The sequence below is a fragment of the Sorex fumeus genome, unplaced genomic scaffold (genome assembly GCF_029834395.1).
Source record: "Sorex fumeus unplaced genomic scaffold, SorFum_2.1 ptg000032l, whole genome shotgun sequence".
Taxonomy (NCBI): domain Eukaryota; kingdom Metazoa; phylum Chordata; class Mammalia; order Eulipotyphla; family Soricidae; genus Sorex; species Sorex fumeus.
The window spans coordinates 2,028,289-2,034,054 of record NW_026606089.1 but is presented as its reverse complement, the minus strand read 5'-3'; the positions used below and the strand labels follow the sequence as shown (position 1 = coordinate 2,034,054).

Below are 5,766 nucleotides of genomic sequence, written 5' to 3'. Positions count from 1 at the left end.
AGAGCCAGGTGATCATGTCTGTACCTGGATTTCTTGCTTACAGATAGTTCTCCTTACCCTAGAAATTCCTGTAGCTTGCCTCCTACTGAGTCCTATGCTATTTCCTAGAATGGAAGCTTTTTCAAATTAGGAAGTCTAAGAGAAAGGAAAACATTCAGTGGACAAGAATAAACCTGAGGCCCAGAGATGGCAAAGAGATTTCCTATATTCCAATAATATTTATTGGGCGGGTCCTAGGGTGGTGTAGAGTTTGGACCAATAACTGACAGTGATCTAGGGTTCTTCCTGGCTCTACACTCTGGAGTGACCCCTTAGAACATTCGGGAGAGTGTATGCCGTGACAGAGATTCAACTGGATTGGCTGTGTACAAGACAAATGACTTATGCCCTCCAGTACTATCTCTCTCAGTGCCTTTTGAATTTCCAGGTGACACATCCTAAAGCATGTGGACTTTTGGCCAGGACCCTGCATGATCACTACAAGTCCAGAAACCAGAAGGAAGATACCTTACATTAATTTAGGCATTTGGGGTCTTTACAACTATTACCATTGTAATCATCAGGTTTCCATTTGACTTGTGCGGTGAGTACCTGTTACTTACTGTTCACATACGACTTACTCTTGTGGATGCATTGAAGGTTACCCTCATTTTTGATCCACTTCAAAAATGACAACTTGAGTTTTTTCAAAGAAATGTTTTTGGAAGGAAAACTTTATTTAAACTCTGTGTCTTAAATTGTTTGTCTAAAATGTAGTTACTAATAATTCTAAGAAAAATAATGCATACATGAATATAATTTTTCTATTTCATGTGATTTACATAGGAGGAAGGGTAAAGAAAACATCATGAAAAATATGTATCACATAACTGAAAAAGAATATAGATATTAATGAAATCTGGGCTCTGTAGCAAGCAGCATAGTACAGTAAGTTATGGAGAGCAGACCCAAGAGTAGGCCTTGAATAACAGTGGATGTGATCCCAAACAAAACCAAATAAAACAGTACAATAAGGTTATTAATAAATTTTTCCACATATCCAAACTGTAGACAGTATTCTATTTTACAAAAAACTGCTAGCCAAAAAATGGAATAGAAGGTGATTTTTGACTGCACACTTTACCAGTCCATTAAAGAGAAAGGATTTACCAGTAACTACATAACAAAAAGAAAATAGGAGTAAGCGTGATTGTATTTCATAGAAAGGAAATGTTTTAAATGAGTAAAATACAGAAAAGAAATTTCGAAAGTACAAAAAATTATTCTCATCAGTATCTTTGAATATTAACCAGCAAACAACACGTGTTAAACATAGCATAGGATTTCTCTTGATCACACAAGACACAGAAAAGACCATTTAAAAAGTGATCACAAAATTTGCAAATTTACTTTCAACCCCTAGATTAGAATTATATTTATCAACCAGAAAAACGTTCTTCTCAATGATTAATAAATGAGCACCAAAATCCAATAAAATATCTTTTATGTAGGAAAAATCTTAATTCACAAATATGACAAAAATGTGCAATTAGACCTGTGAGACTTGATTTTTCTTTTTCCTCTTAGGATTTAAAACAGAAGTTGACTATTATCAAAATACTTTCATGTTAGGAAGAAAAAATCAAATGAAATAATATTTGTAAATATGAGAAGCCGCTTTAACCTGGAACCTACTTACCACACAAATGAATCAAATCTCCTTATTCAAGTTAGAGTATACCAATTTTTAATTTTAACAGGCAGCGCGTACATGTACTTAAAACCATAACGTAATAAAAACATTGCAGATTATGTGTCTTCCACCGCCCTAGATAAGCACTATTAGCTATTTATGGGAAGCATCATTTCTGAAGCGTGTTTATACTCAAATTGTCAAGAACCAAGTACTGTGTTCTAAAAGATAATAAGGAAAAATGCCAGCAAGGATGGCTTTCTGATAATCTGCTTTTCCTACTGGTACATTTCTTTTTTGATTTTAAATCTTTGGTTCTCTTCAACATTCTGAACAAACGTTTTCCCCTTCCTTGATAATCGAAGTCCCTATTCTTTCTTTCTTTCTTTCTTTCTTTCTTTCTTTCTTTCTTTCTTTCTTTCTTTCTTTATATCCTTCTTTCTTTCCTATTTTTTCTCCCTCATATTGTCTTGGTGTCGATTGGTCAACGTTTGATGAAAGTGATCCCAAACTTGCTTACCTTAGAGGGCTTGCCTCCCTAATGCTCAGCACTCCACACCATCCCCATGCCCCATAATTTCTTACTACCTGGTTTAAATAGAAAACTCAAAGATCAATGATTATTACTTTGTAATATCACTATATTCAAAATACTGAAGTATAAATACAAGTGGAGAGACTATTACAGAGAACATATGCTAGTATATATTAACAGTTTTTCACAGCATCTATATTTTCTGTTTCTGTAAAAATACTGTCTCTGATTTACTTGTTTTCAGTGAATATCATGTAAAATTCACTATTAAAAGGCAAAAGAAACACAGAGAATCAACCCTCATATATATATACATATATATATATATGTGCGTGTGTGTGTATGTGTGTGTGTATTTGAGCTCCTAAGTATGTCTAAAATATAATGTAATCAATGACGAAAAACACTTTGTATGTGAGAGAAAGTAAGCCAGTGTCTAAAATCACACAGCAAATGTCAAAGTCAAGTTAAAATGAGGCTTATAAAATTCTACTTGAATGCTTTCTTTCATTACTACGTGCTGTTTTTACTTGACTGCTAAGTTTAGGGATGATAAATCTAATGACAAGCTTTGAAAAGTATTATTCCTTACCTGACATGGTCAGAGAAGAGGAAATACCAATGAAAGGTAGACGAGAAGAGGAGACTGTACGAGATTACGTCTGAACACTGAAGCGGCTTAAGACCGCAAATGTTCAGTACAGACGACTGCTCACTGGTGATTGGTCATTGGTCACTCGTCACTTGCCATGATGATTCACATTTGTTTACAAACAACTACATGGGACCCCAAAGATTCTACCAGTTGGTGGTTGGTTTGGTGGGAGAATGATGTCATAAAGTAGGCAGTTGAAAGGTAGAGGCTAGCCAATCAGGAGGTCAGAATCCCAGAAGAAGACCGGATTGGATAGAGAGTGGGGAAGAATGAAGCAGGCTAGGGAGATGGAATTCTACAAGACAGTTATAACAGTTTCACCTTCGTCAGACTCTTGTGTTAGAAAAATACTCCCATGATACTCAAGAGCTTAGCTATTTCATTAACAAATCAAGAAAATTACTAAATAATTGTTTATATTGCATTGTTAATGAAACAACATTTGTTATTACTAGTATATTTTAGATAACGTTTACAGCACAGTGGGTTGGGCATTTGCCTTACAGGATGCCAACCCTGATTCCGAATCCTCTGCCCGGCAAGCTACCGAGAATATCTCGTCCACATAGCAAGAGCCTGGCAAGCTACCCATGAAGTATTCGATAGGCCAAAGCCAGTGACAACAAATCTCACAATTTGTTGTAAGATGTTACTGGTTCCCGCTCGAGCAAATGGATGAACCGCGGGAGGACAGTGCTACAGTGCTATGATTGAAAAAATTGGTGGTTTCTTTCATTATGAAAACACTTACTAGGATAAGTTGTAGATGAATCGAGATGTGTTAAAATGTAAATAAAATGAGAAGAAATAGTAAATGCACAGGTATCTTATTTGTACAAAAGAAACAGTTGTACTCCGTTTAAAACTGTAGAAGATAAAGGTAAGGCCCTCACGTTGATCGTCGATTTGCTCGAGCCGGCCCAGTAACGTCTCCATTGGAGACTTTGTTGTTACTGTGTCTGGCATATCGAATACTCTCGGTAGCTTGCCGGGCTCTCCGAGAGGGGCGGAGGAATCGAACTCGGGTCGGCTATGTTGGCTGCCTGTAAGGCGAACGCCCTACCCGCTGTGCTATTGCTCCAACCCTGTAGAAGATAAAGAAAAACATATACTCATTTGTGTCAAAATTTTTCAACCTGAAAGAAAAGGACCAAAACCAATTTAAGTAATCAAAAAACAAGCAAAACCAACAAATACTGGCAATTAATATGATAGGCCAAGGATGAATGTTTTTAATAAATTAGTGCTGTGAAATAATTCAGTATTTAGCTATTATACTTCAATAGTAAAAATAAGCATAAACCATGATCATATATTCTGTATTGAAAGAAGTGTAAATGACTGGTAAACACAAGGGCAAGTTACTTGCAGATGCCTACCAGGTTCTCTCAGAGTGAGAACTGGACAATAATTGTTGTTGTCTTATCAACAAAATTCAGTCTCTGTATCTTGGCCATTGATGGGATTACATGGCTCCAGGGGCAGTTCGTGGTTGTAACACTTAGCTACTAGGAGATAGGGGATCTGGATGGAGTGGGCCCAGTCTTGATCTGTGCAGCCAAGGAGATCTCATCCCCCGGTTGCGCACACCTGGGATCCTCTGTCAGATTCGTTCATGCATGAGGCTCCTTCAAGCTTGGGGAGAGTGGTTTAAAGCGTACCTATGGCTGGTTGCAGAGGACTTCAGGTGCCGGGGCTCTGCTTGGCACGGTGAGGGAAACTCAACACACCCCCTCCAAGGGACCCCGGTGAAGAAAGCCAGGTGCGGGGTCAGGAGACTGTCATTTTAGACATATTTGGAATTAATTTTAGATCAAAAAGTACACATCATTCAAACTACGTATGTGCTTAGTAATAAATTACTACACACTTGTTCAATCACCTAAGAAACCCCACTCTGCTCAGAGAACTAGATTTTTAATTATAGGTCTGTTTTGCCCGTGTGTCATGACTAAGAATCACTATCATTAGATATGAAACTCACTATACACAAAGATGCACACAGGCTGCTTTGAGTCATCTGTGTTGTTAATGTGTGTTGGCCATTAAACTTCACTGAGACCCTTTTTTCTGTCCTTTACAGGAGCCTCATGAGTCTCAACTTCCGTTCAAGTTGAACTTATAATAATGTGGAATGAAAACATCAATATGCTCCTCACCTCTTCCTTCAGGAGAAAAATCCTACTTACATTCAAGGTGGTCAAAGTGCAGACAACACCATCCACCTTTTCCTGGAGATGTACACGGGACTGAGGTGAGAACAGCAAAAGGCTCTAGTTTAATGGTCTTAATGAAGGTTTCAGGGAAGGGCATTAAACAGGACTCATATAACATCTTCCAAAAGAATTATTTTGTAAAACTGATGCCTTTATTATGGTAAAAGATAATATGGTAAAAACCATATTTTTCTTTCTGGGACATTAAAGTTCTAAATCTATCAAGCTGCTTTGAAATACTTTCCTTGATTAGGTACCACAGTCTGCCATAGGGTAAGTAAGGACAACACTCAAAGTAATCAGAAGAGAAAAACTAACTCCTACTAGGTTTGGTTACACATATACTAAAATTGAAATGATACAGAGATTACCATGGTCCTTGCACAGAGATGACATGCAAACTTGTAAAGATTTCCATATTTTTGTTGCAAGAAGAACTAACACGGCTACTTTAAGCTAAGGCAATCCCCACAAGTACAAAAATTCTACATAAAGATAGCACAAATCCCCATAACAACAATCTCTCTCAATGTCAATGGACTAAATGTGCCAATTCAGAGGCACAGAATAGGAAGATGAGTTAGAAAACTGAACCCAACATTCTGATGCCTGCAAGAAACACATCTGAGCAATCAAAGCAACCATGGGCTAAAAGTAAAAGGCTGGAAAACAAGTCTTCAAGGAAAGA

General features: G+C 37.3%; 1 pseudogene; it reads left to right on the top strand.

Annotated features, from left to right (window-relative positions):
- Positions 1-5,405: 5,405 nt before the first annotated feature.
- Positions 5,406-5,502, top strand: LOC130025787 (uncharacterized; annotated as a pseudogene).
- The last annotated feature ends 264 nt before the right edge of the window (positions 5,503-5,766 follow it).